We start from the raw sequence: 10,976 nt of genomic DNA on the forward strand, positions 1-10,976 counted from the left end.
TTCGGTAAAAAGACCTTTTTGGCCTTCCAATACTTTTATTATCATATAGTACAGATATCGGAGACATTAGTATTTTTTTTTTTGTCAAATGGCAACATTAGAAAACCAAAGCTGGACCCAGCAAGAAGCTAGGATAGCAAAGCAAACAGTTGCACATTACACCAAATCAAGACAACACCATTACACCATATAATCAAAAATCCTCCATAAAGACCAATCGTTGCTTCTGATCTTTGACCAGAGAGACAACCAAAGGAAAGAGATTCCTTTCACAGCTTCCACCAACTCAAACCACTGCTCCCTTTTGTTGTTGGAATTCCTGTTGTTTCTAGCCATCCATTACTATCAAACAAAGTGAGGCCATAACTATCAAACAAAGCACCTTCTTACCCTCCTTGAGTCCTTGGAAGACCCGAACCCAGTGATGTGGTCCAAGCCTCCCGGATAGCGTGAAAGATGGGTGCGGGTAACACATTTACCCACAGACAAATTTAAATCCATACCATAGCCAAGTAGGGACACAAGACAAGAATCTAGTAAGTCGTTTTCCATGATCACACCCAATTGACCGCATCACCGTTCTTCCTAGACGATGATTAAAAAGCTCATAAGTTATTTTAGACGGTTAATAAGTTATTCTGTGAGCCCATTTACTTGATGTGTGAAAAGGCGAAGGCGTGACTTGTTCTGTTTATCTAATCCGAGAAGAAATGAACATGTTAACCTTGAATTTTTGTATCATGTTAGAAGAAAACATATTATGACTCGTCGACTCGATGAACCCATTTACTACACTCGTTTACAATCCACCAACCCTTTACAACTTTAAAGCCGTGTAAATGGGTTCCTGAGTTTTAAAAAGCGCGCCTGAGGCGCCTTTAGTAGCCTGAGGCGTGCTTTTTACAAGTGCCAAAAAGCACACTTTTGGGGATGCTAAAAACCTACTGGATATATATAATAAATTATATAATCACTTTGTGCCTTGAGTACGAAAAGCCCGTCGCTTTTGTGTTTGCACTTCACGCATCAGTTTTAGACATCGTCGATTTTGTGCGCCTCTTGCTTTTTAAAACCAAGATGGGTTCAACGGTCGACGGGTCTTTATGTTTTTTACTCATTTAGATAAATGGGTTACACGGGCAGTGTTTGAGTACACGATTTTAAATACGTTTGATTTAAGGTTGATATCTTTAACAAAGCTAATTATATGGGTGGTACTAAAGTTCATCAATTTAACTCATCAACCTCGTAACGTAACATGATTCATACCCCTACTATATGGTCAAACTGACCGATATTCAACTTTAAAATTGACAATATGATTTGGATTTCCTGAAGGTTTTATTATTATTATTATTATTATTATTATTATTATTATTATTATTATATAAAGCCTTAATATTGTATTTATGAAACTGTTATGTTTCAGTTTGGTAGTAATAATTCAAAAGGTATCCACATGAATTATAGAAGGCAGGTAGGTTAACTTATTTTTTGTTCTAAACTTACAGCTTGAGAAAGTGCAACAGCTAGTTCTTTAGAATCCCCAGGTACTAACCACAATCCAAATGCAAAAACTACAAGTCTACAACACATCATAAACATAAATTACAATAACTCAAAACTGCAAAACTGGTAAGAACAAAAAGATATAAAAAAAAAAACTAAAAGTAATTATTGTACCTCATACAGCTGCCTTGGCCTTATCGACAACAACAGATGGATGGCTTTCAAAAATAAAAGGCCAGTACTTTAGATCTCCAAACAAATAGATATACCTATGTTTAAAACAGAAGAGAATCAAGTACTTTGTCATTAACCAAATAAAATTTAAATTCATTTAAGTGCATAACAATGTATGGTTATATTCCTTTAATAATAATAATAATAATATAAGACAATCATAATATATACAAAAGTAAAGCCCAATTAAAAGGAAGATACATATGATTTTAAAGACAATTGTCCACATCACTAATTGAAGGCCCTCGAAAAACTCAACTCGGGTCGAGACTTTAGGTGTAATTCCTGAGATTGCATATCAAATGCCAATATAATATAGTACATATTTTAAGAGTGGACATTGGCATACTTATATACATATATGACACTCACAAACCTGTTGCTTGGAAACTGACCCGTTGCTGTTTTGTTGAATCTCATGTTGAACCGCAAGTTGTAGTGGCAGGGGATGAGTACTACAGAGGCAGGGAAGATTTGTTAAGGTAAGGAGAAATATACCACGGTTGTATTAATGCAAATAAGAAAATTAATACTGAAAAATATGATTACAAAGTGATATAATAAGAAAAGACCTCGAGATCATCATGTTTTTTTTATGTTTTGTTGCCAAAATAGTTAGTCTATAAACATTACTTCTGTTATTATGATAACATATAGTGCTCAACTAACAGAATAAGCAAACAAAATAAAAAGTGTCAACCAGTTGAGCAAATGAAGGTAAAATATTAAACACTATAGAAAAATCAAGTGATAAGAGGCAGAAGAAATCAAGTTGAATCAAACAACATTAACTGAAAAATTAAATGCAAAATTAACAGAATACTTACGCAAAAACTCAAGTGCTCAGAAGCTTTAAGAAAATTAGGGGCATAAATAAACAATTACCTTTAATGATGACCAGAACCGATGAAGCTTTGTTTGTTCGGATATCTGTAAATCTTCATAACTGATGATTCGAGGCGATGAACATAGATGAAATGATGATTCCTAAGAGCTTGACACTATGAACACCAAATATTTGAGACTCGAAATGTCATAAAACAAAACCTACTGTGAACAAAATTACAATATTTCATGAATTGTTGGAACAAAATCTACCTTATTATCAGAGGACCAAATTCGTTGCACGAAATTCGCCAGAAATAATCGACAATAAAAGTCACAGCATTCAACTACGAATCAAACCCGAATAGTTGAGTAGTTTGGAACCGATTGGGAGAACAATTACTGAAGAACAATGGCCGAAGATTGAACTCCAAAATCTGCAAAGGAAAACCCTATAATTTAGAATTGAAGAAGAAACAATCTTAAATCTGTGAATTTGTTTCTGCCAGAAGTAGAATAGTTTATTGATTCAAGATTTAGAGAGAGAAATGGTTGTTGAAACAAAGCGAAAAACGGCAATAGTGGTAGGGTATCTCTCTGCCAAGCCACGCACCAATATAGCCTACTTTGAATTTGAAATCTACGCGGGCATGAGTGGAGAGCCAAATGCATCACAGTATGACGTTTTAAAATTGTTAAAGGAAATTTTTAATCAATTTTTATTTTAATTGTGATGTTAACTAAAACTATATATGTCGGGCTTTAATCATTTGTACACTAAGATATCATCTACTTGTACATTTTAATCCACACGTCAATATTGCCCAAGACAAATACCGAAACGTCGACAAAAATGAGTAGATCGTCGCGGTACCTTCGTATTTTTTTAAAACATTATAGTTTATAAGATACGACAAGAATACGCAAAAAATTATAAGTTTGTTGTGGAGAGGGGAAAAGTGTAACTAATTATCCATAATTTTGTTAAAACCCAGGGATTTAAATGTAATAAGATGTGGGCTAAATTATAATTAGTTTAGGGGCTAAAAAATAAATAGTGTTTAAAAGACCAAACTACCCTCATTTTAGGGGTCTTTCTATAAATAAAGGGGGGGGGGGAAAGTTCTTATTTTTTGGGTATCTTAAAATACCCCTCCCTCATGCATTATAATATAGTATAGATATAGAATAGAATATAGAAAGGACCAATTGATTCAAGCAAAGATAAATATAACGAAAGATATAAATCAAACACACGAGCCGAGTTGAACCCGAGATTAACTAGTCACAGGTCCGGCACAAGGGTAAGTGAAGTGAAGTAGAGGTTTTGGGCCTCCATTTTCCAAGGCACTCATCCAGAGTCCAGATTTCAGCGTCAGGAACTTGGGGAACCAGAAATAGGTCAACCGAATGAATCATACGTGCTATGAACTAGTCGGATAGAAAGGATACGGAAGCAGAAATCCAAACGACATTTGTTTGTTTCCAAATCATTACCCTTCTTTCGATCTTGATTCAGAATGACTGCATTGGTTGTAGTTCACGACTTCCGAGGAAATTACATAAGCATGTTCATTCAATCGTTATATTCGGGTATCAATCGGAACTTGATTTTGTCTATTTCATTATTTAAAGATTTCTTTTTCAGTCATTTGTTCTTTAATAGCTTTTGAATGAATGAATGAATTTGGGCATAGAAAACAACTTGGCTTTTGGATTTATGTGCATTGGTGTTTAGTTCTATTTCGTTTGTTTTTGTTGTTCTAGTCTAATCATAAGCCTAGTTCGTTTAGATTAAGGATATATACTTATAAGAGTTATATAATTAAAGTGAATTTCAATGATTGTTCTTTATCTTTATACCCATTTTCAGACGCTGTCCTTTATGTTCAAAATTGACGAGTTTTGTCCTTTATGTTTTCATATCATACACGTTTTGTCCTTTAGGCCTAACCCAGTTAGTTTTTTCAGTTAACTTTGGTCATGTGCTTTGCACATGAGGGCATTTTTGTCAATTCAAATGTTGCAAAAGCTTTGAGCTGTAAATATGTCGTTGAACTTACCTTTGAATTGACAAAAATGCCCTCATGTGCTTTGCACATGACCAAATTTAACTGAAAAAACTAACTGGGTTAGGCCTAAAGGACAAAACGTGTATGATACGAAAACATAAAGGACAAAACTCATCAATTTTGAACATAAAGGACAGCGCCTGAAAATGGGTATAAAAATAAATCGTATAATTATATATTACAATTATATAATATTACTAAGTTAGTATCCGTGTATTAGACGGGCTGAATAAATGTAATTTTATATGTCAAATAATAAAAAAATATATCTTTAAAAATCTCGTTTATTACAAGGGTTGAATAGATGTAATAGTTAATTACAAAGAAGTCCTTGTGGTTTACCAAAAGTAACACTTTTGGGTACTAACTTTTTTTTGTAACATGTTCGGGGCTTATGGTTAGAAAGATTTTTTTTCAACAATAGATAAACCTGTGTAATACACAGGGTTTTTAAAGATATAACATTTTTTTTATTATCTATACTATATAAAATTAAATTTATTCAACCCGTACAATACACGGAGTTTTTTTTTAAATATAACTTTTTATTATTATTTAGTATATAAAATTACATTTCTTCTACCCGTGAATACACTGAGTTTTTTTTTTAATATAACTTTTTTATTGTTTGTTATATAAAATTACTTTTTTTTTCAACCCGCACAATACACGAGGTTCTTAAATCTATAATTTTTTTATTATTTAATATATAAAATTATATTTACTGTCAACTTCCGTTAAATTTTCTCTTAAGTTTTGCTTAAATGACCAAAATACCCTGCAATAACATTTGATTTTAGGAATAATTTTGTAATTTATACAAACTGAAACTGAAATTATATATTAAAAAATTGCATTTTGTAAATTCCCAATTCCTTCATCATCACCGGAGTTCCATCCATAACCATAGAAATTATATATTAAAAAATTGTATTTTGTAAATTCCCAATTCCTTCAGCTTCGTTGTTATTATCTATAATTTTAATTTTATAATTATCTTATAATTGATATTAATTATCTATAAAAAATAGATGGCTTCAATGAATGACATGTGTCTAGGGGTGCAAACGAGCCGAACCCGAGCTCGACCAAGCTCGAGCTCGATTAACATATGAGAGCTCGGGCTCGAGCTCGGCTTGTTTGTATTTTCTCAAACTCGAGCTCGGCTCGGGCTCGGCTCGTTTATTATCTATTAGTTATTATATTAAATAAAAATAATATAAATAATAGACTTCTTAGGCTCGCGGGCTCGATAAGTGAAGCTCGGGCTCGGGCTCGTTTACTAAATAAGCTTATTTTTAGGTTCGAGGTCGGCTTGGAAACAAGTTTAAATAAGCTCGGCTCGACTCGGCTCATTTACACTAAGGCTCGATAAGGCTTGACGAGCCTAACAAGCTTCACATGCGAAGCTCGGGCTCGATAAACAAACGAGCTTTGTTTTGAGGCTCAAGCTCGGCTCGGGCTCGATAAGGCTCGGCTCGTTTCGAGTTTTTTCTTGAGCCGATCTCGAGTAGCTCGCGAGCCGCTTGGCTCGTTTTCACCCTTACATGTGTCCTCCTATAGAAGATTACGTGGTTAGATCTAGACCGTTAGGTATATAAAATTGATATGAACGTTCAACTCATGATCCCACTTGAAGTAACTATATAAAGCTCGATCTCAAGCTCTTAATTAAAGGAGATCCTAGTTGGCTATTAGCTCGGCTCAAGCTTGTTTATGCTCGTTGTTAAGTATTCAAAGGGTTAAGCTCGAGTAGCTTACCCGTAGTTTGGCTCATCTAACACTCCAAATTTACATGCATGGATATTGAACAAAGACCCAAATATACAGGTAGAATGGACAATAACGGGTCCACACTTGTCAAACTAGGACGACCTTGAACCGACTAGAGTCCGTACTCATTGTTAAATTTCCGGTTTTTGAATTCAAAAATTTGTTGGAAAAATAGGTGAAAATAGCATTTTCATAAATATAGGAAAATGATTTTTTCCTATTTTGGACTAGAAATAAATGTAATAAAATGAGCGGGTTTTATATATTTATTTGTGGGTTTGTGTTCTACTTCTATGTTGGAAGAGCTTCGCAACGAACTAAACCACGTCCAAAACCGAGCTAAGATGAATGAGATATCGATGCTCAAAGTTGGGTGTTTGGAACATTCAATGTTGAAACTAAAGGGAAAGTAGCACCTTGTCCCACATAGGAGGAGAGATGGAACTTAAATGGGTATTTAAGGTGGAAATCTCCATCCTTATTGTTTCATGGAAGCACACACAAGTGTCCTCGTGAAGGGTGCGGAGCACCCTAACTCGCACTCGCACACGCTCACGCGCGCGCGCGTGGCGTGGGCGATGAGGCGCAATGTGGCGCTTTGATGGCGCACTTTGCACTTCGCAGCGCATGGTGACGTGGCGCATGCGCGCATGTCCAGTGAGCCAAGAGGACGCACCGCGCATGGGTGTGCAGACCTGGGCGCGCGCGCACCAGGGTGACGTGCGCGCGCGCGAAGCTTCCAGCATTGAATGACAGTGCAGTTTCAGTCCAGCTTTGTAACTGACGAGTTAATAGGCTTTGACTGAGAATTAAATGACGTATTAAATTGCATTGAAGACGTTTAATGCAATTTAAACCTCTCATTTAATTCGTTTTTTGTCTGTTTCAAACCGAGAGCTGTATAAATACAACTCCATACCTTGTTGAAGGAGATACCAACGAATACCAGATATACAACAACATTTTCAACTTTCTCTCTAGAATTTTTCTTGCAGCTTTCAAGGTAACCTTCGGGTTGTAGGCGAACTCCGGCAGTACTACTGCTCCGGCTGTTGTACCCTGGGAAACAAAACGAGTACTCTTGGGAGACTCGGAATTTGTTTTAAGGGAAGCGTGTAGAACACGTGACTCAGCCACTCTGCTTCTACCCCTTTCTTGTATTTTGATTTATTTCAGTTGTATTCGTACTAGAATTTTAGCTTTCCAATTTCTGTATTGTAATCTTATTAATAAAATTTGTTTTATTTTATTTAATTACGCGAACGGTTCCTACAATCTTAAAACAAATTTTTAAAACCGTTCGTGTAACCAAAACCATTCTGTTTGTGATTCAAACCAGTTTTGTTTTCACTCAGTTTGTGTTTTAAAAACAGTTTTTTTTTTTTTTTTTTGTTTTCTTCTTCAAAGGAGCGACTTTGGTTGAAAACAATTGGTTACATCTCAATTTTTGTCCTAATTTGCTAATAAACTTTATGACTTGGTCTTCAAAGTTGGACTTAGAAGCCAATCAGTAAGTTATAACTAATAAAAATTTTCTGTAAAGGTCTTCAAAGTTGGACTTAGAAGCCTAAACAGTAAATTTGTGGTAAAAAATTAAAATTTAATTGTTTACTTCTGGTTTTTGCGTAAATCAGAATTTTTGGACTAAACTTTTAAAATTTTAATTTTTCAGCATGTCGAACGAAAATGTCAACGTTAACAACACCACAAATGTTGTGACGGGAACCCCCCCTCAACGCCACCACTGTGGGAGCGTCCACAGTGGCCAATCACGCTGAACGACCCGAGAAGTTCTCGGGTCTACACTTTAAAAGGTGGCAGCAGAAGATGTTCTTCTACCTGACCACCATGAACCTTGCGAGGTTCTTAACTGAATCCGCTCCCCAACCTGCGGAAGGGGAGACCAGCGCTCAGGCTCTGAACGCGGTAGAGGCTTGGAAGCACTCGGATTTTATTTGTCGAGGCTATGTGTTAAACGGGTTGTCAGATGCGTTGTATAATGTGTACTACAACGTCAAGACTTCCAAAGACCTTTGGGATGCATTAGACATGAAGTACAAAACGGAGGATGCTGGTACAAAGAAATTTGTGGTAGCCCGTTTTTTGGATTTCAAAATGGTTGATTCTGAAACAGTTATGAATCAAGTCCAAGAATTCCAAATTATACTTCATGACATCTCTACGGAAGGCATGACACTTAGCGAGACATTCCAAGTGGCAGCGATGATTGAAAAGTTACCTCCTAGTTGGGTTGATTTTAAGAATTATCTTAAACACAAACGAAAGGAGATGACTATAGAGGATCTTATTGTTCGTCTTCGGATTGAAGAGGACAATAGAATTGCCCTTAAAGGCAGCGTTGCGCAGACTAGTACTAGCGCAAATCTGGTTGAGCATGGGCAATCCTCTAAGGGCAAGAAGGGCAAGGGGAAAAAGGACAAAGGGAAAGCAAAGGCTAGCAACCTTGGACCAAAGAAAGGGGTTGTGAAAAAGAAACCTCAAACGTTCCAAGGGACTTGTTACAACTGTGACGAGGCGGGGCATCGGGCTAACCAATGCAAGAAACCAAAGCGTGAGCGTGCGCACATGGTGGACGAAGACGGAATGCCTTTGGTGGCAATGATTTCCGACAAAAGCGCAATGATGGATGAGGTCAATACTGTGACCAACACTCCAAAAGGTTGGTGGGTTAATACGGGAGCGACCCGTCATGTTTGTGCAGACAAAAGCCTCTTTACCACCTTCAAGGCGCTTTCTGGAGAAGAGAAGCTGTATATGGGAAATGCAGCCACCGCTGACATCATGGGTGAAGGAACGGTGATCTTGAAGTGGACTTCGGGGAAGGAGCTCACTCTAAGCAACGTTTTGTATGTCCCAGACTTGCGCAAGAATCTAGTCTCGGGATGGTTGCTTAACAAGTTTGGATTTCGTTTAGTTTTTGAGAGCGATCAATTTGTACTAACTAAACGAGGAATGTATGTAGGCAAGGGCTATGCCCAAAATGGTATGTTCAAATTGAATGTAATGGCTGTCAAGAACATGAATAAAATTGCTACTACTTCTACTTATATGCTTGAGTTTTCTGAATCAAACAAATGGCATGGTAGATTAGGTCACGTCAATTTTAATTCTATACGCCATTTAATCAATTTAAATTGTATACCAACATTCCATATTGATTCACACTATAAATGTGAAACATGCGTTGAATCCAAACTTACAAGAACATCATCGAAATCGGTTGAACGAATAACCGAACCCCTTGATTTAATTCACACTGATATTTGTGATTTAAAAGCGGTACCCACAAGAGGTGGAAATAAGTACTTCATCACGTTTATTGACGATAGTACTAAATATTGCTATGTATATTTACTAAAAAGTAAAGATGAAGCAATAAGTAAATTTATCTTGTATAAAAATGAAGTTGAGAATCAACTTCAAAAGAAGATAAAAGCTTTGCGAAGCGATCGAGGAGGCGAATATGTTGCACCTTTTGCCGATTTATGCGCAAAAAGTGGCATTATACATGAGTCTACACCTCCTTATTCTCCATAATCAAATGGCGTGGCGGAACGAAAGAACCGCACATTGAAAGAAATGATGAACGCCATGTTGATAAGTTTTGGGGTGAGCCAGGAAATGTGGGGGGAAGCCATTCTCTCGGCTAATTATCTTTTGAACAAGATACCACTCAAAAAGAGAGACGAAACTCCATATGAGTTATGGAAAAGGAAGAAGCCTTCATACAAATACTTGAAAGTGTGGGGGTGCCTAGCAAAGGTGATTGTACCACCTCCTAAGGCTCTTAGGATAGGACCCAAAACTGTTGATTGCATATTTATTGGGTATGCGCATCAAAGTAGTGCACATCGCTTTCTTGTACATGAGTCCAAGAATCCTGATGTACACGTAAACACTATCATGGAGGTGAATCCTAACGTTGTGTCTTACTTTGAAAATGTGTTTCCTTTGAGAAGACAAACACATGCAACGTCATCAACACCTAATTTTGAAGTAGGTGAAAGTTCATCTACACCAGTTGATGAGGTGGTTCATGATAAGACACATGAACAACATGAGGTTGAAGAAACCGATCGTAGGCGAAGTAAAAGGCCAAGGGTTGAAAAATCCTTCGGTCCAGACTTCGTTAGCTATATGGTTGAGGGCGAGCCCAATACATATCACGAAGCGGTTTCCTCTTCAGAAGGACCTCAATGGAAAGAAGCAATAAGAAATGAAATAGATTCTATATTACAAAATCATACTTGGGACTTAGTAGATCTTCCACCTGGTTGCAAACCACTTGGATATCGTTGGATATTCAAAAGGAAGATGAAAAGTGATGGAAGTATTGATAAGTACAAGGCTAGGTTGGTGATTAAAGGATTTAGACAAAAGGAAGGTCTAGATTACTTTGATACCTACTCGCCTGTGACGCGCATAACCTCGATTAGATTGTTCTTGCTATAGCGGCTTTAAGAAATTTGGAAGTTCACCAAATGGACGTTAAAACCGCATTTCTAAATGGTGATTTAGAAGAAGAGATTTACATGGAGCAAC

At 36.7% G+C, this 10,976-nt stretch overlaps 1 long non-coding RNA gene across 4 annotated transcripts; it reads right to left on the reverse strand.

The window, feature by feature from the left end:
• Window positions 1-3,238, reverse strand: LOC110897928. Of its 4 annotated transcripts, none has more exons than XR_004876997.1 (7): window positions 3,182-3,238; window positions 2,842-3,005; window positions 2,629-2,744; window positions 2,120-2,198; window positions 1,684-1,778; window positions 1,510-1,585; window positions 1-585 (listed from the first exon to the last, which is right to left on the reverse strand). It is a non-coding gene; the product is annotated as an uncharacterized LOC110897928 (long non-coding RNA). The 4 variants fall into 4 exon arrangements; XR_004876998.1 differs by lacking the exon at window positions 3,182-3,238 and having other exon boundaries at window positions 1-342; window positions 504-585; window positions 2,842-3,168; XR_002569091.2 differs by lacking the exon at window positions 3,182-3,238 and having other exon boundaries at window positions 2,139-2,198; window positions 2,842-3,169.
• Window positions 3,239-10,976: the final 7,738 nt, after the last annotated feature.

This window comes from Helianthus annuus, chromosome 13, assembly GCF_002127325.2.
Source record: "Helianthus annuus cultivar XRQ/B chromosome 13, HanXRQr2.0-SUNRISE, whole genome shotgun sequence".
In the NCBI taxonomy this organism is placed as follows: domain Eukaryota; kingdom Viridiplantae; phylum Streptophyta; class Magnoliopsida; order Asterales; family Asteraceae; genus Helianthus; species Helianthus annuus.